The sequence below is a fragment of the Aedes albopictus genome, chromosome 1 (assembly GCF_035046485.1).
Source record: "Aedes albopictus strain Foshan chromosome 1, AalbF5, whole genome shotgun sequence".
Taxonomy (NCBI): Eukaryota; Metazoa; Arthropoda; class Insecta; order Diptera; family Culicidae; genus Aedes; species Aedes albopictus.
This window is the reverse complement of record NC_085136.1, coordinates 255,907,361-255,929,488: the sequence shown is the minus strand read 5'-3', so window position 1 is coordinate 255,929,488 and position 22,128 is coordinate 255,907,361. Positions and strand designations below refer to the sequence as shown.

Here is a 22,128-nt window from a genome sequence, read left to right as displayed (position 1 = left end):
TAGGATCCAAACTATAGAATGGAAACTGATCTAGACTCTTGGAAATCATCTGGAATCTTGGATCTCATTTGGACTCCGGAATTCAATCAAGGATTTCATCTGGAACCTGGAAACTTGATTTTATTTCTCATCTAAGATGTGGCTAAGATCTGAATTCTCATCTGACTTCTGAGATGTTATCCGGGTTCTGAGATCCATTTTGGTATACTATCTGTAAGCTGAAAACACATGTGAGATCTGGGATCTCATCTGCAATCTTGGATTGTGGGACTAAGATACGATCTGGAACCTCATCTGGAAATTGGGATTTAATTTAGACTGTAATATCTCATCTGGATTTTAGGTTTCAATTCGGAAACTGATTCAGACTCTGGAAAACCATCTGGAATCTGGGATCTTATCTGGAGTGTGAGATCTACTGTGAAATCTTGTAACTCATTTGGACTCTGGAATTCAATCAGGAATTTCATCTGAAACCTGGGAACTCTAGGAAGAAGTCTGGATTCCAGATTCTCATCTGACTTCGAAGTTATTATCTGGGATCTAAGAGCCCATCTGGGATACTATCTGTTAACTGAGAGCTGGGATCTCATCTGAAAATTGAGAATATGGGATCTTATCCGTATTCTGAGATCTTGTATCGGATATGGAAAATCATCTGGCTTCTGGATTTTGGGAAATCATATGGAATTTGGAATCTCGTCTGGAATCTCGAAACTCATTAGGACTCTGGGATTCCATCTGCAACCTGAGAGCTCAATCAGAATGTAGGAACTCATCTGGACTATGGGGACTCAGGAGGAAAATTCAGTCACAGAAAGGGTCTATTACTAGCGTCAACATCCAATATGTAAAATGTATTGATAAGAATTTAAAATTTCAGAAAATAAATAAGAAATTTACATTTTCCATGAAGCCTAGGTGAACTATCCCCAGTCTCTTTTGGTCTTCCAATGACCCCCTCTTTCAACACAAGCGTAAAAAAACAGGAACCAAAACGCGATAATTTGCTCAATTTAGCACGTACAGTTAGCCTGCGAGCTGTGACGACGACGTCGACCCGTTAGCTCTGTACCTCTGTACTGTTGCTACCGCTGGTGCTGTTGGCACCAGTAGTCGGGAGGCTCAGCCCTAATCACGAGATCACAATCTACTTCGAGCGGCCGGTCGTCTGCCGCCGTCTTGATTCAGTTGTTGGGTCGACTGAGTGGCAGAAAAAGCGAAAGAAAAAGACGAACTTGCTAACCAACCCCGCACGAGATTGACTAATTTGCATCTTCCCCTGTTTCCAGGGAGTTTGTGGCCGTCGATGGTAGCTGTCTACCATAGCTGGTGTAGCATCGTCTACCGTTTGCCAAGGTATGACGAGATTTCCAAAACTTGCGAGAGATGGGATATAACAGAAGCGACGGCAGTGCGATGCATAAATCTTAATTAAACGGTTTTAGTCGAGGGGGATCGGTGCTAAATGCGTCGCGGAGGCAAAAGGACGCTTTCGTCGAACACTTCGCAGAGACAGAACTATTGTGAATTTCACCCTCATGATCTTCCCAAAAAATGGTCAAATGACACCAAATATACAGTAATAACCAAATAACCTCCCTGAAGAAAAACCAAATCCAGAGCCGAAACGTCGGACGCTTGTACTTACGGATAATCAATGCGTAGTTGCTACTTCAGCATCATCTTAAGATCTACAAGCGTAATTACATAGTAGATTGTTGTTACAGTACTGATGCAGTGCAACATCCTACAAGTTCATGGAAGATAGTTTTGTAGAGTTACAATATCCAAAGATGTCCTAGGTCATCCAAGAACTTTCACGAATACAGGCCTTAAGATCTACAGAGGACCATGGAAGATAGTTCTGTATAGTCTTGATATCCAAAGGTATTCTAAGTCCTCCAAGAACTCTCGCGAATACAGGCTTATAGATCTATAAGCTTGACCTATGGGTTGTGATTAGATTACATGTGCGATGCGTCATCCTACAGGCCCATGGAAGATAGTTTTGTAGGAAAGAGATTTCCAAGGATGTTTTAGGTCACCCAAGTACTCTCGCGAGCATAGGTCTTAAGATCTACAAGAATGTTGCACCGTATTAGTAATGTGGTTCATAATTGTGGCATAATTGGGGCGGTAATGGGTTAAGGCCTTTTCTCGTGGAAGTTCTTGAGGACCTAGAACATATACGGAAATTAGTTCGTTACAGAACGTTGCACCATGGGCCTGTCGGGTGTTGCACCGCACCAATAATGTAGCAACAACCCGTTGATTACACTAGAACCTCTTTTTATACACATGGCTCGGGGTGCATAGATTAAAAAAAGACACAAAAAGAGGGAAATTTGTACATAAACTACGTTTGGGCTTTAATGAGGGAATCTAGTTTCCGAGAACAGGTCTTTCTCCTGGGCATTTGGGGTGGGACTTAGAGGTTTCGAGAAATTCCCAGAGCACCCAAAGGGATTCCAAGGGGCTTCTGGGGCGGTTTAGGAGGTTGTGTCATGGGTTTACGGAAGCTTTTTAAGGGCGTTCTATCAGTTTTGGTTGGCGTTTTCATGGGATTACGGGGAATTTATGGGCATTTTAATAGCATTAAGGGAGTTTCAGGGACGTTTCAAGGGGCTTTAAGGGCAATTCAGGGGATCCCAGGGTCCATTAAAAAGCGCAACAAAGGGTTTGAGGGGTGCTTCCAGGCCTTTCAGAGTCATTTCAGAGAGTTTCATGGGGTTTTAGGAACATTTTAAGAGCGTTACTAGAGCTTTTAGGGGCGTTTGAAAGCATTTCAGGAGCGTTTCAAGGGATATACAGGTGCATTTTGGGGGTTTTCTGAAGCCAATTAAGGACAAAGTGTTTGGAGTACATAGCTCGAATTCTCTCGAGCACAAATCTCAAGAACCGTCATACGTATCTGGCTGAAAATATAACTTGATGCTTGTTTCTCCACAACAAACATTGAGTTAAATTTTCAGCCAAATCCGTCTGACGGTTCTCCAGATGTTTGCTCGATAAAATTTGTGCTGTGTATGTACTCCAAATACCTTGTCATTAAAGGCGTCTAAAGGAGTTTCAGAGGCATTTCAAATTGATCATGATGATTTCAAAGGCGTTCCAATGGGATTACGGAGGTTTCAGATGTTTCAGGGGCGTTTCGAGACATTTAAGGTATCAAGGGTTTCCATATACCCATAAATCAAAAGGCATTTCAGGGGCGTTTCAAAAGATATTGTGATGGGGTCTCAGAAAATCCTCTGGAACTTCCTGAAATGCCTCCGAAATCTCATTAAAACGCACCTGAGACACTCAAATACCACCGAAAACGCCTCCGTAACGCCTCTGAAACCTGCTGAAAGCCCCCTGAAATCCTCTGGAACCCTATGTAACGCACTCAAAACTCTCTGTAGCCCACGAAAACGCCTACGGAACGCCTCCGACATCCGCTGAAAATCCTCTGAAACTTTCTTAAATTGCTCTGAAATCCCCCTAAGGCCCCTTCGGACCGCATGTGACTCCGAAACCACGCCTCCGTAACGCCTCTGAACCCCATCAAAAATGCTCTGAAATATCCTGAAATGCCTTCAACATCCCTCTGAAACCTCCTCGGACCCCACGCAACGCACCTAAGAACCTTCGAAATTACCGAGAACGCCTCTGTAACGCCTCTGAATACCACCGAAAAAATTCTCTTGGATTTCCTGGAATGGTTCAAAGATCCCTCTAAAACCCCATCGGACCCTATGTTACGCACATGAGACGCTCCAAAACCACCGAAAACACCTACGTAACGCTTCTGAATTCCGTCGAAAATGGTCCGAACCACCTCGGATCCCATGTAACGCACCCGAAACCCTCTGAAACCCCCGAAAACGCCTTCATAACGTCTCTGAATCCCGCTAAAAATGCTCTGAAACTTCCTGAAATGCCTCCGAAATGCCCCTTAAACCCCCTTCGGAGCCCATGTAACTAACCTGAGACGCGCCGAAACCCCTGAAAACTCCGTAACGCCTCTGAATCTTGTCGAAAATGCTCTGGAACTTCCTGAAATGTCTCCGAAATCCCCTTAACTCTCCTTTGGCATTAGGGTCATTTTTGATTCAAACTGTACACTACGCCAGCAAGCTGTTCCCAGCGTGATGCACAAAGAAGGGAAGGAAACTCTGAGCCGAAACACACTAAAACGCCTGCGTAACGCCTCAGAATCCTACCGAAAATGCTCGGAAACTTCCTGAAATGCCTTAGGAATCCCTCGAAAACCCCCTCGAACCATATGTAACGCACGTGAGTCCCTCAGAAATCCCCGCAAACGTACCCGTAACGCCCTCCAAAACCCCCGTCGAAAATCCTCTGAAACTCTCTGCAATGCTTTCGATACCCCCCTCAGAACACTGAAAACCCTTTGAGATCTCCTGGTACCTCGCTGAAACCCCTTGGGACCCCCTGAAACACCCCTACAACCTCCCTTTGGTCTCTCCTATAAGCACAACCTGACCAGTGTGTAAATAACATGCATAAAGAGAGGTTTCAGTGTACTCTTGTAGATCTTCAGGCCTTTACTCGCGGATGGAGGACCTTCAACATTTTTGTACATAATTACTCTAGTTTTTTCATAGACCTATAGAATGTTGAGCATCAGCAGAAGGGTAGCAAAAGCCCAGTGATAACGTATGTACATCTGCTGAAACATTCCTGGAACACCATTGAGCCTTAGGCCCCACTCAAAGTCTTAAATCCTCTCAACCACTACATGATAGTCTCCTTGATTCTTTACTTCGTCTGTCTAAGCCGTCCTCAACACCTCTAAATATCCTCTAAAACTCTCCTTGAAACCAGTATGCACTCCCCCCCCCCCCAACCGTTCAACCATTGCTTGCCCGCTTCCCACTAATCCCTAGCCTAGAACTCACCCTTACTACACTACGCCCCACCCTTTCTGCTAGAACTCTCCAAAACAATCCTCGGATATCTGAAGGTGCATTACATTGCTATTTGGAGCAGATAGATGATGCTGAGTCCAGACCTGCCCCAACATATTTCTTGAAGCATTTCAAGAACCATGTTTGTTTTTGATAATAAAATATAAGCTTTTTTTACTTAAACGTTTATTTTGGGCTCATGCGCCAACAAGCATAACGGAGCCGAAATCAGTTATTTTTACAATTTCATGTTTTTGACTTATATGTTAGTTTTGGGGAATCGTAAAACCCGCGGTTTGGTCAAGGTTAGGGGGAACAAAAATATGTGCGGATGCACATAAATCGGGTCTGGCAAAACCGTATTCGGGGCATTCCGACACAACATGATTGATATCTTGATAGTCTGCACCACTTAGCCACAGCGATTGCTATCTATGACCCCTATTTGATAGAAATTCGAGCCCAGAGAGTAGTGATTGGGCATTAGTCGATACATTATCTTGATACAATCTCGACCCATGTGCAACCCTTTGCACCACGCCGTCTTCGATACCTGTGGGAGAATTGAATGTAATCACCTGCCCTATTCCCCTGAATCCCATTTTTGTTGCCAACTGACCAAGGCATGCTAACGAGCAATCGAAAAAAAACTATTAAAGGCGATATGATGGTCATAAATATCGCCTTCCATGGCGCTCACTTTGGCAAGCGAGTCCGCTTTCTCATTGCCTGGGTTTGAGCAATGCGAAGGGACCCAAACCAACGTTATATCATATGCTTGATACGATAGAGTACAAAGAATTGATCGAATTTCGCTCAGGAAATACGGAGAGTGCTTCACCGGCCTCATTGAGTGAATAACCTCAATTGAGCTGAAACAATCTGTATAAATGAAATATTTATCAGAGAGAAGAGAGGCGATTCGCTCTAATGCGTAGTGTATAGCCGCCAATTCTGCGACATATACTGAGCAAGGACTTTGAAGTTTATGGACGGCGCTATGAAGCTCATTAAATACACTAAATCCAGTGGAGTAATTTGTTTTTGACCCGTCAGTGAAAAACCTTCTAAAGCAACTTACTTGACCAAACTCACTTGTAAAAATTTTTGGAATTGCTCCGGGACGGATCTGGAATTCAACGGATTTCGTGCAACATGGACAGATAATAGACTATAGTGGAATTGGAGAAGTCTTGGAAGCAATCACGGTTGAGAACATTCGAAGAAGGGTTAACCTCCAGAGTCATGTACGAGTAGTACACTGTCATAAATTTTGTTTGATGAATTCGTTCGATCAGCTTTTCAAAGGTTTCAATAACCAATGGATTCAGCAACCCACAGCGGATAAAATATAAGGTTGTTATCTTATTCCCGTCTAACTAAACGTCGACAAATAATGATCGAGTTTATTCTTGTTCCTCGCATAATACCCCATGGTCAATTTGGTATTCATTACTAATTTATAAATTAGCTTCCATATCACGTAAAAAATATTGTGAAAGAATCACAATTTACTTGAAATAACAAGATTGAATAATTGTCCCTCGAATTAAATTTCCGTCTAGTCCACGTCCATTTCAGGCAGGACCTGAACTCAATTCCCGGCACACCTTCTACGTGACACTATGGTGCACAGGATGGTCTAAAATTATGACTTGACCGTAGGTGTTTATTCGAAACGTCGGTCAAATTCTTCACAATCCAAATCAAATCATGTGTTCAAAGTACGATTAAGCAGGATGCTTTAAATTGTGATGAATGAAGCTTTAGATAGAATAACGTCTTATTTCAAATTAATTACAGTTAATGTTTTTGCCCACCAGATCATAATGCGCCGTCACAGTGCAACGAAGAAATCTTTCTCTGTGGTTGTAAAATACGATGCTTTGCGATGCAGAATATCCACGCACTCATTTGATTGCATCCTCCATAGACGAAAACAACTTGTTGTTTACATTTTACCAACGGGAAAAATATGACTTATTTAATTAACTTTACAGCTTTTGCTGCATTCTACAGCTATGAAATCCAATATTGAAATGCCACAGAGCTTTTGTGGAGTGTGAATTGAAGGTCGGTTCAACAAATGAATTGAGAGAAGTGAAAATTGAACGGCGGTGAAGAACAATTCGGCTAACTGCTGCTTTGGTGCGGTTGTCTTCGTCGTATGCAAAACGAGAAAAATTGCCAACTCAGAAGTGGAGTAAAATTGAATCGCGAAATTTCGCGTAATTATTCGTTTTCCAGTGCTTAGTCATTGATAGTCTACATCTTTTTGCTTCCATCTGATGAGCCATTAGCAAAGAATATGGAATATCTTTAAGGATTGGTTATTTTCCATCTGATACGACGGTAATTAGTACATATGACAGTGTACAGTCTCTTCCTTAGAACTTTGAAGCCGGAAATTTTCCAAGCGTTATTATGGAGTTTTTTTCTACGTTTTTCTGTAGTTTTGGTAGTCAATAGCATAAAAACGGTAGAATATTATACAGATTGTATTTTCTGGATATCCTAGGTCATCCAAACTATTCTTGAGTTTAGATCCTTAAGTCTACGGGTGTAACGGTAGCTCCTTTCATTTTGCAAAGCTACGATTTGTAATCTATCATGTCCAGTAGGTCTTCTGAAAGGTTAATACAGAATATCAGATCAGTGGGGATATTCTAGGCCATCCAAACTGTTTTTGAGTTTAGATCCTAAAGTCTGCGGGTGTAACGGTAACTTCTTTCTTTATACAAAGCTACGATTTGTAATATATCGTGTCTAGTAGCTCCAGAAAGGGTAATTGACAACATCAGATCAGACGGGATATACTAGGACAAGGACATCCAAACTGTTCTTGAGTCTAGATCCTAAAGTCTACGGGTAACGGTAACTTCTTTCATTATACGAAGCTACGATTTGTAATCTGCTATGTTCAGTAAGTATTCTGAAAGTTTAATAGACGATGTAAGATCAGCCGGGATATCTTAAGTCATGCTAGCGGGGATTTTCGGCTTCCAGTCTCTATGTAATCATAAACGGATAGAGACTGTAATCCGAAAATCCCCGCCAGCATAATATCAATCATAGTCGATCCCCTTACATATCCTAAGTCATCCAAACTGCTCTTGAGTTTAAATACTAAGGTTTACGGGTGTAACAGTAACTTCTTCTATTATACAAAGCTACGATTTGTAATCTGTCATGCCCAGTAAGTCTTCTGAAAGTTGCAGTGGTTGTTCTTATCGGCTTTAGGACATTTGGTCGAACGACATTTGGTCGAATGACGTTTGGTCGAATGACATTTGGTCGAAAGTACGTTTAGTCGAAAGGACATTTGGTCGAAACTCATTTTGTCGATGAAGAAGCATATGACATATCGTCGAATAGACAATTCGTCGAATGCACATCTGGTCGAAATACACTAACTGATGAAAAGATATTTGAGTGTAAAATAATATCATAGATTTCGGTATCCTAATTCATATGTTACTGAACCTATTTGGTTGAAAGTACGTATGATCGAGTGAACGTTAAGTCGTATAGCAATTCAATCGTGTTTAATAGTTTTAAACAATCAAAAATAAATATTGTAGTGTTGTGTAGTTTTCGTTGGCATTGTTGAAGCAGTTGATTTTTTATCAAAGATTTCTTTACTTTTAATCTCGCCTCTTCTTTCAAGTTTCATCATTTCATTGGGTTTTTTTGTAGAACATACTGGCTTTTCCATCAAAGATTTCTCCTTCTTTTCAACATATGATGTTCTTTCAAGTTTGTTATTTGTGCTAAGAGTGCACATTATGATTGTGATTTTTTATCAATGATTTTTCCTTCCTTTGAACATACGCTATTCTTTCAAGTTTCATATTTGTACTGTGTTTGAATGTTTAAGATGTTGTCTTTTTATCATGTTTTTTCCTTCTTTGAAACATAGGCTATTCATTCACGTTTATTGATTTCATTGCGTTCTCCTGTACCAACTGCTGAATGTTTCAGAAGAAATTTCTATTTTTGAACACAAGCTGTTATTCCGTTTGGTATTTAGATGTTATAACTGCAGACTTTTTCATCAGAGATTTTTCCTTCTTTCAAACATAGGCTGTTCTTTGACGCAGTGTTGCAATTGAACTTAACGCGAGCCAGAAATGATGCGACTAAACGTCATTCGATCAAATGTCTTTCGACCAAATGTCATAGATCCTCCACAAAATGAGTTTCGACCAAATGTCCATTCGACCAAATATCCTTTCGACCAAACGTACTTTCGACCAAATGTCATTCGACCAAACGTCATTCGACCAAATGTCTTTCGACCAAATGTCATAGATCCGTTCTTATCAACTAAGCTTCATAACAGTGAGGAAGCCCATCCAACTTACAATGATAGCTGCATAACAGCTTATTCAGCCAAAACTTCTAAAAACAAGCTGAAGAGCAGATTGTTCATCTGTTGTACAACAACAATGTTTGTTGGGCATAATATCCCAAAAATATATAACAACGCTTATTGTTCCTCTAACTAATTTGGTAAGTACAGTGGATTATGTAACACCATTTAACGTAGTGGCGAAAGCTATTATCAAATTGATCTGGAATATTATAGATAACAATGTAAAGATCATTGTGAGAATAACTACTGTTACTATCAAGAGCTAAACTTCAGGATAGTTTGGACGACCCTCAATGTCCAAAGGTTCATATTAATATATAGTAGACATCAGGTTGGTCCAGTCACCGCGATTGATTATGAAACGTTATTCAATATGTCAAATATAGCTGATGTTACAAGAGTAGACATGAAGTTCTGAACTCAAAGATAGATTAGCTGACCTGGAATATCCCTATAATGTCTCTAAATGACATTTGAGTTTTCAAGAGCTTCGCGGATCCTAACAGATTAAGCAATACTATTATTTATGGCGAAAACACCGAAAGTTATTTTTGTAGATTCGAAGGACTTCATTATAAAACAGTTTGGACGACCCTGAATATCCCAAAGGTTTATAATAAGCTAGTAGACTTCAGATTGCTCCAGTTACTGCGGTTGATTATACAACGTTACTCAGTATAACAGCTATGGCTACTGTTACGAGTGTAGACCTGAACTCCAACGTAGTTTGGCTGACCTGGAATATCCCTATAGTGTCTATAAATTACATTGTAGATGTCAAGAGCAGAGTTGATGTATACGTGCTGTAGTCCCATGTACGGGAGCCACATGGCAAGCGAGCTCCCAGGAGCTCTGTACATTTTGAGACTGAAAGTTGTGTGCCTCATTTTTCTCAAGATGTGTCTCATGAGCATCGTCTCATGCGCTGATTAAGTTAGAAAATTTCACGACAAAAACTTCCTAAACGAACGAGAATTGATACCTTAACCTTTGCATTGAGAATCCCTAGTCGTATCGTATAGACCAACCAGACACTTGAGTTGTGTACGGAAAAAAGTTGTTGAGGTTCTTCGTTACCAAGAAGTTGTTTTTCACCTTAGATACCAACAGCTCACGCAGCGCATGAGACGAGCTCCCCGGGAGCTAGGCGCTAAGCTCGCACCCACCAGATTTTCGTGAGCCTCCTAGCAGCGCAGCATACTGCGATTTCGAAGAGCTGGGAGACAATTTGGTAGGAGGCTCGCTGTCACATTTATGTACACATGAGCAATGGGAAACTCTGGTCAAGAGCTTTGCGGATCCTAGTAGGTTATGTAATGCTATTATTTGTGGCGGAAATACATAAAATTGTTCATGTAGATTTGAAGGATTTCACTACAGGACAGTTTGGAACACCTTGAACATCCCAGAATATAAAACATCTTTTGATATTCTTGACGAAGGCTAAATGAATACATATAATCCAAGATTCGGTTTTCCAAATTTCATGGTGTTCAGGATGTTCTAGGTTATCAATAAAGTCCCAAATACAAATATTCCCATTTTCCCTAATAGAGAACTTAATTAGCAACAACTTTGCTGAAGTATTCTATTTTATCGAATGGGTGAGTTTATACAGTCGTTTCTATGTTGGGGTCATATATGACCTCTCCGGCTCGAAGAGAAAATTCATTTAACCCTGATCTCCCCGTATCACATGGATGGTGTACAAAACTTCACCATCTCGAGCTGTTCTACACCATACCGGAGATTCGGAAGCATTTTTTTGCGTTGAAGCTTTCGTTTTCCGTTCATCTCGATTCCGAGCTCATTAACGAAGATTGCCAGCCAACTTTCTTCCAACCGTGAGCCCAGGAGAAGCCATGTGCCGTGCGCGGGGGTACTTAACCTTACTTCTTGCACTCACGCGACCTCTCGTCGAATATTGGGGAGAACTCTACTAGCGGACTCGGTTTTATGAGAAACAATGGCGCGGTACGCTCAGCTAAATGAAGTGATCTCTTCACCTTTCGCCTCTGGCGGCCGGCGGTGGTTGATGTATGGTTGACTGACGAGCGGAGAAAAGTGGCGATGACTGACTTCTTATGGTGAAGTAAGTGGTATTATTAATTGCATGACAATGGATTAGCCTCCCCACTCTGCTGAAGCTTCCATCGAACTTGTGGTGGTCCAGAGTGGAGGATGTGCAACGGGGACGGTGGTAATTTTCTCTAAACTGGTCTCTCTCATAGAAGGCGCCTGTAAGAGAATGGTATTGTTCATTGTCGAGTAATTAGGAAAACTTGCGGTGAAGCAATAGGGCGCATAAGACGTTTAACTGTGATACAACCGTATGGATGTGTCTGTGTATGTATTCACCGATAATGATAGCTAGTGTCGTCCAACGGCGAAGGAAAATTCCGAGTGTTGCAGCTGAACAGACGCATACGCTCAACAAACTTACTCAGGAATAACTGGGATGCGCAAGAACTCGCTTTCTTTAGCTCGCGAACAATCGAAGCAGCATGAGTCATGCCCGTTCATCTTGTTGCAGAAGCTTTACCCGTAGGTACACATTCCACCGGAAGATTTCCGACCTCTTCCTCCAATTTCCAAACTTTCATTGAACTCACTTGCACCCGCACCTTCGCAGCCGTCACAACCGGTCAAGTGCGCATCATCCATGATATTCCCACAGTCCGCAGTCCGTCACTAGGCATTTCAATTCAACCATTTACGTAGTTTTTGCCATTTCCGGATCAATCGGTTCGGGTGGATTGATTTGGCACCGTCGTCGTTCGTCATCCATTTGACCGTGGTGGCGTGTGGTGCGTTGCGTGCGATGATCGACGGACGCGATCGCTTTTGGATCACTTTCTAACCGGTGCGGGTAGTTTATCTGGTGGTGAGGTGCGGTTCCACCGACAAGAAATAAATTGATTCCAGCCAGTCAGTGTGTTGGTACTATGAATTACATTATAGCGCTCCCGGCACCACAAATGCGTGGGGGAATGCGGGCTAGCCTAGCACGTCTAGCACGGAAGATGAAACAGCTCACTACAACGGCTGTTCAACGTTCATACACATTACCAACCTTACCGGTCAGACTTAGGCCTGAGTGTCCTCTGCTGTACGTAGGAGTCGTCTCCAGTCTACTCGGTCCATGGCTGTCTGTCTCCAGTTCCGCACTCTGCGTAGGGTCCGCAGATCGTCTTCCACTTGGTCGACCCACCTAGCTCGCTGCGCAGCACGTCTTCTTGTACCGGTCGGATGACTCTTGAGAACCATTTTAGTCGGGTTGCTATCCAATATCCTGATGACGTGACCCGCCCACCGTAGCTTCCCGATTTTCGCGGTATGGACGATGGTTGTATCTCTCAGCATCTGATGCAGCTCGTGGTTCATTCGCCTTCCATCTGCAGTCCCGACTTCCATTTCGTCCCAAGTCCCGTCTTCCATCTGCACTCCGCCGTTGATGGTACGCAACACCTTCCGTTCGAAAACTTTAAGGGTGCGTTGGTCCTCTGTACGTCGAGTCCATGTTTCGTGCCCATAGAGAATTACCGGTCTAATCAGCGTTTTGTAGATAGTTAACTTCGTGTTACAGCAAACTTTGTTCGATCGTGGAGTTCAGCGGAATCTAAAGTTAGCTCGATTTCCTGCCACAATGCGCCTCTGAGTTTCTCTGCTGGTGTCGTTGTCGGCGGTCACCAGTGAGCCCAAGTACACGAATTCTTCAATCGCCTCGATTTCATCACCGTCGATATAAATTCGGAATGGCGGGCGCGGAGATTCCTTCCCGGAGCCCTTTGCCATCATGTACTTTGTCTTCGACACATTAATGACTAATCCGATTCGCCTGGCTTCACTTTTGAGTCGGATGTACGTTTCCGCCATCGTCTCATATTTACGAGCAATAATATCAATATCATCAGCGAAACCAAGCAGCTGAACGGACTTCGTGAAAATCGTCCCACTCGTGTATATCCCCGCTCTCCTTATTACACCCTCTAACGCAATGTTGAATAGCAAGCACGAAAGACCATCACCTTGCCGTAACCCTCTGCGAGATTCGAAGGGACTCGAGAATGTCCCTGATACTCGAACTACGCCCATCACTCGATCCATCATCGCCTTGATCAATCATATCAGTTTATCCGGGAATCCGTATTCGTGCATAATCTGCCTTAGCTGGTCTCGATTGATTGTATCATACGCCGATTTGAAATCGATGAACAAGTGATGTGTGGGCACGTTGTATTCGCGGCATTTCGGTAACACATGGCAGATGGCGAACATCTGATCCGTTTTAGCGCGTTCACCCATGAATCTAGCCTGAAATTGACCCACGAACTCTCTTGCAATCGGTGATAGACGGCGGCATTTGAGAGAGTACCTAGTAGGTAGCGCTCAGTAGTGTGATCGCGCGGTAGTTCCCGCAATCCAACTTGTCGCCCTTTTTGTAGATACCTTCCATCCACTCTTCCGGTAATACTGCCTCCTCCCAGATCTTGGTAATGACCCAGTGTAGTGCTCTCACCAGTGTTTCTCCACCGTGTTTTAGTAACTCGCTTGGTAGTTGATCTGCTCCAGCGGCTTTGTTGCTTTTCAACCGGCTAACCTCCTCTTCAATCTCTTGGAAGTTAGGGGCTGGAAATCTTTCGTCCTGCGCACGTACTCCTAAATCTGTTACCGTGCTTGCAACGTCGCCATTGAGGTGCTGCCGCCACTTCTCGACCACCACACGCTCGTTCGTGAGAATATTCCCATGATTATTTCGGCACATGTCGGCTTGTGACACAGAGCCTCTGCGCGAGCGGTTCAGCTTCTCGTCGAACTTTCGTGTGTCCTTAGGGCGGTACAGCTCTTCCATCGCTTCGCGATCTCTGAGTGGCACTGAGTTGTAACGTGCCTCATTCACTCTCGTACGGTGTTGCAGTGTTCTCGCCCATGCTGCATTCTTCTCGTTTTTCAACTGGTAACATTCGCCGACGTACCAGTCGTTTCTGTGATTCAGAGTCGCGAAGCCTAGTGCTGTAACCGAGGTACTATCTATGGCGGATCAGATGTCCCTCCAGCCATCTTCAAGTGTAGCTGCGCCAAGCTGCTCTTCCGTTGGTAGGGCCACTGCTAACTGCTGCGCGTAGTCTTGAGCCACTTCTACGTTACGCAGCTGCTCGATGTTGAGTCGCGGCGTTCGACTTCGACGCGTGTCGAAAGTTTTGAGCGCATGCATACAGCGACTAAGTAGTGATCCGAATCTATATACAATGCTGTAGTTGAAGCAACGGCCCTTAACTCTTAACATGCACGCACATCCTTGTGTTGATCGGCTGCCACCCGATCACACGTTGTCGCATCTTGCCCAACACTATAAATCCTGTTCACAGTTCATTGGTGGTGCCACAGCTTTGGTAGAAGGTAGCCGCTCGATGCCCGCTTTTCCGCACTTTCTGTCCAGTCCAACAAAGCTCCTGCAACGCCACGATGTCGAAGTTGCGAGGATGTAGTTGATCTTAAATTATCCTGTCACATCCTGCGAAACCTAGTGACTTGCAATTCCATGTTCCAAGTTTCCAATCGTAGTCCTTATTTCGTCGCGTGGGTCTTTGCCGATTGTATCGAGTCGTATTTTCTCCTATGTTATTCGCAATGGGGATTTTTACGGGTGGCTTATTGGGCCTACGACAACACTCCTGTTTCGCCGGAGGGCCATCGTGCCAGTTCTGTTTAACGTCCCAACCAACACTGGGACGACCACGCTGATGGGGCTACCACCTTGGATCTAGTTGGGCATGGTGCAGCGTTTCTTACTCAGCCGCTGGATGCCAGAACAGACACCGTTTGAGCCGCTGTTTGAGGACCAGAGCTATGTTAGACGGTCTCCTTATCGACTCACCGTTTTGTTGCCCAAGTAGCGTACTGTGCATTTCTTGATATTGAAGGTGCGTTCGATATCGCCTCACATGCTTCAATCAGGTCAGCTATGAATGAACGGGGCTTTCATGGCTCAATCGTTGACTGCATCACTGTAGTGCTAAGAAATCGATGTGTTGTATCCAGACTGGGCGAATCAACTATTAAAGTAAGTACGTCTAAGGGCTGTCCCAAAGGAGGTGTACTTTCACCATTACTGTGGTCTTTAACTGTTGATGGCGACACGAATGCACAATTGTGTAAAATGTCGTTAATGAATAAACAAACAAACAAACAACTGTTGATGATTTGCTTAGTAGTTTAGTGGCTATGAGATTCGAAGTCATTGGCTATGCAGACGATATCGTGATAGTAGTAAGAAAGAAGCATGATGAAACGTTATCAAACAGAATGCAAATAGCGTTAAACTACACTTTTGCCTGGTGTAAAAGAGAGAGACTAAACGTAAATCCCTGAAAAACTACTCTTGTAACTTTTTACAAGAAAAATAAATGTCAATATTAAAGCACCGTCCAAAGATGGGGTACAGTTGACTTTCTCCTCCAGGGTGAAATATATATGAATCACATTAGATGAAAAAAAAAAATGTCTAAACTGGAGTCAACAGCGGGATAGTTCATTGGATCTACCTGGTAGTTGTTAGACCTCAAAGTCTCTCAAAAGAGCCCAACGAGTGCTGGCTAAACTTCAACGTTTAGGAACATTGCCAATAACAGGAGCTAGGGAATCGCGCCACTTGGGCGGTGGCTTCTATAGTCGTCTGTTTTCCACTATAACTCAGTCAAATTTTAACCAATTGACACAACTTTCGGAATGTGGTGAGATAGGTATAGTATCTACCCGTGTACAACATTTCAAGTCAATTGATTCAAAATTGACTGAGTTATAGTGGAAAACAGACGAATATAGAAGCCACCGCCCAAGTGGCGCGATACCCTATTCGAAGTACTCCTGGTTCAACACTGTCGGTATTGGAATAGTCTGAACAGGGCCTTTGGAGAGAACGTGATTGTTGGCAACATGGACGGAACAGTAAAAGGAGCAATGACGACCGCGTGCGGTGATTTCGGACGTAATAAAGAGTGTCGGTTATTATCAAGTAATTAGTGGTTTTATTCCGATAAATGTAACTCTAAATCCTACAATCACTAGACGCCTTAATGCATTTGCTACCCTTTGCACCAATTTGTGCAACTAGAGGCGAAGAAAAGTGCCTTGAAATTACAAAGATACAAGAACATCTTAGAAGGCAATCGAACAGACATTTAGTAATCTTAACCAATGTTACTGTAAATCCACTAGTATTACAAAATGAAGACTGGATGGAACCAAAATTCATCTTAGATATACCATATGAAATGAAATTTCGATTGGTGATCGGAATGTATGGGAATTAGGAGTAACAATGGGTCGACCAGGATATATTGTATTCTATACGGATGGATCGAAAATTAGTGATAGAACTGGGGCTGGAGTATATGGACCCAGGACTAAACCCGCCATACCAATGGGCAAATGGCCAACGGTGTTTCAAACTGAATTTCAAGCTCTTTTGGAATGCGCTGCCATATGTCTTAGAAGTAAATATAGACATTATATCTTTTCAGACAGTCAGGCAGCTTTAAGGGCAGCCTGTACAATTGAATGTTGTTCTCAGCTAGTATGGGAGTGCATTACACTACTGAAGGAACTGGCTGGAAAGAATACTGTAAAATTATTCTGGGTACCAGGTCATTGCGAACCAGCTAGCTAGGGAGGGATCTCCTGGTGCCTTGTGTGGACCGGAACCCTTCTGTGGAGTATCCTCAAGTGCTCTAGCGATGGAGATAAAAAAAAAATGGGAAAAACAGAGCATAGGAACAAACTGGCACACTGCCCCAGGAATATTCCAGTCAAAGATACTCATCGTGCCAAGCGTGAAATACATGAACACACTACTGAAACTTAGAAAACGCCAATTACACGAACAGAAATGTTGTCTGGTTGATATAACTTTTCCCATAGTTCTACCAAGCATCAAAGACATTGTTTGTATAATAGCATTAAATGGTTGTTTCACAATGATTTGATGTTAGCTTCTGGCATACATTAACTTTGAATCAACCTCTCTGATGATCAACCATCCAATGCTTTAACCAAGAATATATTCCATTACTTGAACACTAGAGACGAACCAGCCAAGGGCTGAAAGTCTCTTTAATAAAGACAAATCAATCAATCAATCAACTTGAACACTCTTGGCTGTTGTCTACTCAATCACAAAGAAATTCATACATTTGGTAATCATGGCACCGACAGTTGTAAGAGATGATTTCAATTCTATCGAATTCTTTCGAAATCTCTGGGTATGTATAAAACTTAAGTTATACTTCTATGAGCGCATTTCGGTGAATTTCGTTTTCAGCCAACGGGAATGATATTATAACTGCAAATTGTGCACGAAGAAATGCCTCCACCATGTCTAGCAAGCAAATTCATTGCAATTGCTCAGTGTATGTTTACACCAGCCATCCGATATAGTTAGTTCAACCCTCAAGTTGAGGGTCAGTTTAAACATAAACATGTTTGAATCCACCATGAGAATCCAATTGTATTATACGTGATACAATCTCAAAAATTATATAAAAGTCAATGCACAAATCTGCTTGTTTGGGATCGTAATATGATTGACATGACTTTATATTATTCTCCGCGATTGTTAACCGGGCACTGCCTATCTCGACACTGTCAATCAAAAATATGTCGGTTCTGTGATATTGATTCTGAAACCTCGAACTATCTACTTTGTGAGTGTGTCAGTAGGTCGGCTCCAGAGGCACGTTCTCCTCCATTTGGGAAATCTGTCATATTACTTTGTGAGTGTAGTTTTCTCTTTAGGAAGAGAGAACGTTATTTCGGTAGATGAATCATACATTCCCGAATTGCGGTGTGAAGAATTAGCCTACGTTAAAATTCACGAAAAAAATACATCCCCGAGATATCTGGTGGAATAAAAATCCCAAGAAGGTAGTGGCTTAGATTTTGGAAGCTATTCCAGACTGTGGTACAATATAAGTCTAAAAAATCAACCGCTAGTTCTTAATACTAGTGAGTGTACTAATGTACTACAAAAAGCAACTGGATCTTATCACAATAGGCCTTTTTCAGATGACGTGTATGCCACAGTTTACATCTGCTGAACAAAGGCGAAAACGCTGAACTGTCATTTTCATAGGAGAACTGTCAAAGGCCCCCAAAACCAGCTGATTTTAAACGTCTTCTGATTAGGCCTATAGATCAATTCTCGCGTTTAGTATCATACGGGCGTATCAACAATGATCGACTTCTCTTCATCGATTTTCTCTTCCGGCTATTACGGTGAATACGTTGAATGTTCGGATGATCTCTCGGTGCATTTTGATAAAGGATGACTAGGGCTATTTAGCATCTACAACAACAATAGCAGCAGAAAACTATTTATCGATTGAAAGAAAATTGATGATCATTGCAGATACGCCCGTATGATACTAAGCCCAAGAATTAATGGTCGTAGTGGTTGTCAAAATTTATAATAGGGGAAAGGCGTTGTCCATAAACTACGTAGACTAATTTTGGGCCATCTCAGACCCCCCTCCCCCACCGTAGACTTTTGTTCATACAAAATTTTCGAAATTTGTGTGGAGCGTAGACTTTGACCAGACAACCCCCCCCCCCCCCTAAGAGTCTACGTAGTTTATGGACAGGCCCAAATTGTCATTCTAGACTATTTTTTGAAAAGGGATAAACTTCTAACCGATTTTTTTTAAGTGTGTGTAATAAAAAATAGATTACTCCTCTAAAAAAGTGTTGTATGGGTGATTATCACAAAAAAAAGTTCCTGGAGAAAAAATATTGAAAATGAAATCTAAATGGACGCCTTCACTTAAAAATCATTTATAAAATTTAAAGTCGATTTAAAAAAGAAAACCGTTTTTGACTTTGATGAGATTTTGCGATTATGTTCCCTACCAAGGAATAGGGAAAGAACTTAGTTTCTTCCAAAATTTATCTAGACTGCCTTATGAAAATGGCCACTTTTTAAACCGTTTTTTTTTTCAAATGGAAATGGCTGCTCAGCTTTCAAATGTGTTCAATAAAAAAGGACTAGTTTTTAGGTGATAAACACAGAATAAGTAAAGTTTAAAAAAATATATTGCAAACATCCAAATTGAGCCCTACACTGAAAAACATTTTCAAAAATTCAAAGCCGATTTAAGAAATACACCATTTTTTTTATTTTGATGTAGTTCTGTCTCAAGATAGGTACTTATATTCCCTACCAATCGTCCATACATCACAAGACGGGCTCTTTTAAGAAAAAAAAAACTTTTTTCTCAAAAAGGTGTTTTTTTCTTAAATTACTTAATTTATTTTTAATGATTTTTTAGTTTTTTTTATTCTCTGATGATTATGACTTTCACTGGGTAAGTTTATGATAACAAGAGACACACAAAAAATTATTTATGCAATTCAATGTCATCATTTCTATTTTATACTACTCATTTCAGTATCATTGTTACGAACGCGACGCGTGAAGTACATTAATTTCTAACAACTAGAGCACACTAATTCCAATCATTTCCTACATCTAGCATTAAGCAAATCGCTTGTAATAATCTAACGCAAAAGCTTGTATAATAATCGTAGAGGTAACGTTTTGTGAATCGTGTTGGTCACATATTCATGATAACCAGTGTAAATTGCAATATGCAAAATCAATTAGATCGAATTGAAAACGAGCGACCTTTCACACAACGTTGTATACGATATGCTACGATAGCGCAGCATCGAGGATGACTGATCAAGAACGGAACAAACTGCGCGTGCGTAGTAATCGATTAGCCCGGAACGCATACTCATAGCATACGTGGGGATGAATCATTCTAATTCATATTAGAAACGATATCATATTCAAGTATGTTCACGGTTTCACAGCGTAAATGCGCAAGCGCGGTATGGAATTTCACCATCGGATTTAATGTTGCGCAATCGGATAGCACTTACACATAAGCATGATATATAATTACGCAATATTGTGAAATTCATTAAACTAGAATACAAGCTACGCCATTTGTAATTGTTAGTTCCAGACATGCACCGATAGGATATAAATTGTAATCAATTATCTATGCTCACAACTAACGTAAAGACAAGAACACAACTCCAATGTATTGTAATGGTCGAGTACCAGAAAAGGTTTTGATCAGGGATTAATTATTTGTTAGCAAAACTTGTAAGCAAAACTTGTTGGAAAGATTCATTGCAGGATTGTATGTATACAAGTTAGAATTTTGATGAATCATGAGTTAATTAATGATGTAAAGAGGGTGAGCATAGTTTCTGGACGATACACATATAATAATTATGCTTTACGTAGGAATCAGGAAAAGACATGTAAAAAGAGGGTGCGAATAATGTCTGGACGAGAGTATAAAAGGCGATCGAACAATAAAGACGGTAGCAGTTTTGCCTTGTACGTCACAAGCTACAGAACGCTCATTCACTTGCTACTCGAAATCCTTCTTAGGGGCTGTCCATTAATTACGTAAGGGTTTATAGGGGGAGGGGGGGTTTGAGAAATCTTACGCGCCATAGAAAATTTTTTGGGTTCTCATACAAAAAATCTTACAAGGGGGGGAGGGGGTGTCGGAAAATCGCAAAAAATCCCTTACGTAATTAATGGACAGCACCTTACCAAGCACTTTGAGAAGCTTAATCTTTTCTAATCCCTCCTATTACCCAAGCCTTCGAATGCGAAAGGAGTTGGCTGGAGCTTGATTGGAAAATTTAAGTCTTTGAAAAGAGTTACTTAGTATTTAGAATCGAGGAGTCTAAATCATACTGAATCGATCAAACTTTTTCCACTCTGGCACGCTACGGTTCCGAATGCGAGTAACTTTGGCAAGAGTCTGAAAAGGCCAGTTTGACACCGATTCAAGTGTGGGCAAGCATTTATTTTCTCACTCTGGTACGCCACGGTTCCGAATGCGAGTAACTTTGGCATGAGTCTAGAAAAAATATAAATGCATTGCGATCAACTTTTCCTCATCCTACTAAGTCACGTCTTCGAATGCGAAAGAATTTGACCGGATCTAGGAAGGCCAGTTGATTGCTCCCATATTCGATTTGGACCAATCGATTTTAATTATCTACCACTCAATCCTCCGAGTATCAGTAAGTAGTTTCGGTCGTCGACAGTTTATTCAGTGCGTTTCTCTTGCCTGTTGATCGGCACACGCGGAATCGAATACCGTCTCCCTTCGCAACGGTACCGTGCATCTGATGTGGTGTGATTACCATCATCGTCGTCGTCGTCGTCGCCAAGTGATCGTCGCGGCAGCTGACAGAAACACCACACGGAGTGTAAGTGCCCCGTCGTCAACATATGGTGGCTCCAGAGAGGACGAGCTGCTGCCACCTTCCAGCGACAGTGCTTATCTCCAATATCACGTGCCTGATTTCAACAATCATAATGGCCAACTTTTCCGTACTCGTTGCAAAACTCGACTTTTTCAGCACTCATCGTATTTATCCAACTCGGCAAGCCTCGTTGGATAAATGTACGACTCGTGCTGAAAAATCAACTTTTTGCAACTCGTCACATAAATAACTATTAATTATAAACAAGTTTTTATTGGCAAAACTCTTTATTTTTCTAAAATACACGTTAATAAATAAAAATCTTTTTTTCTTAAATTTGGCTGGGAACGCTAGCACCTATCTTGAGACAAAATTTCAATGAAATCAAAATTGTCGTTTTTTTCAATCGACTTCGAATTTTAATATTTTTTTCAGTTCAGTTTGGATTTGGTACAATTTGGATTTTTTTTAATACTCGACTTATTTTCTGATAATTACCCAAAGCACTTTCATAGCTTTTTTATTGAACTTATTTGAAAAAAA

At 41.7% G+C, this 22,128-nt stretch overlaps 1 long non-coding RNA gene across 1 annotated transcript; it reads right to left on the bottom strand.

Moving 5' to 3' along the window:
- Positions 1 to 19,781: 19,781 nt before the first annotated feature.
- LOC134287341 (uncharacterized) lies at positions 19,782 to 21,694 on the bottom strand. The gene is made up of 2 exons (XR_009997230.1): positions 20,916 to 21,694; positions 19,782 to 20,747 (listed from the first exon to the last, which is right to left on the bottom strand). It is a non-coding gene; the product is annotated as an uncharacterized LOC134287341 (long non-coding RNA).
- Positions 21,695 to 22,128: the final 434 nt, after the last annotated feature.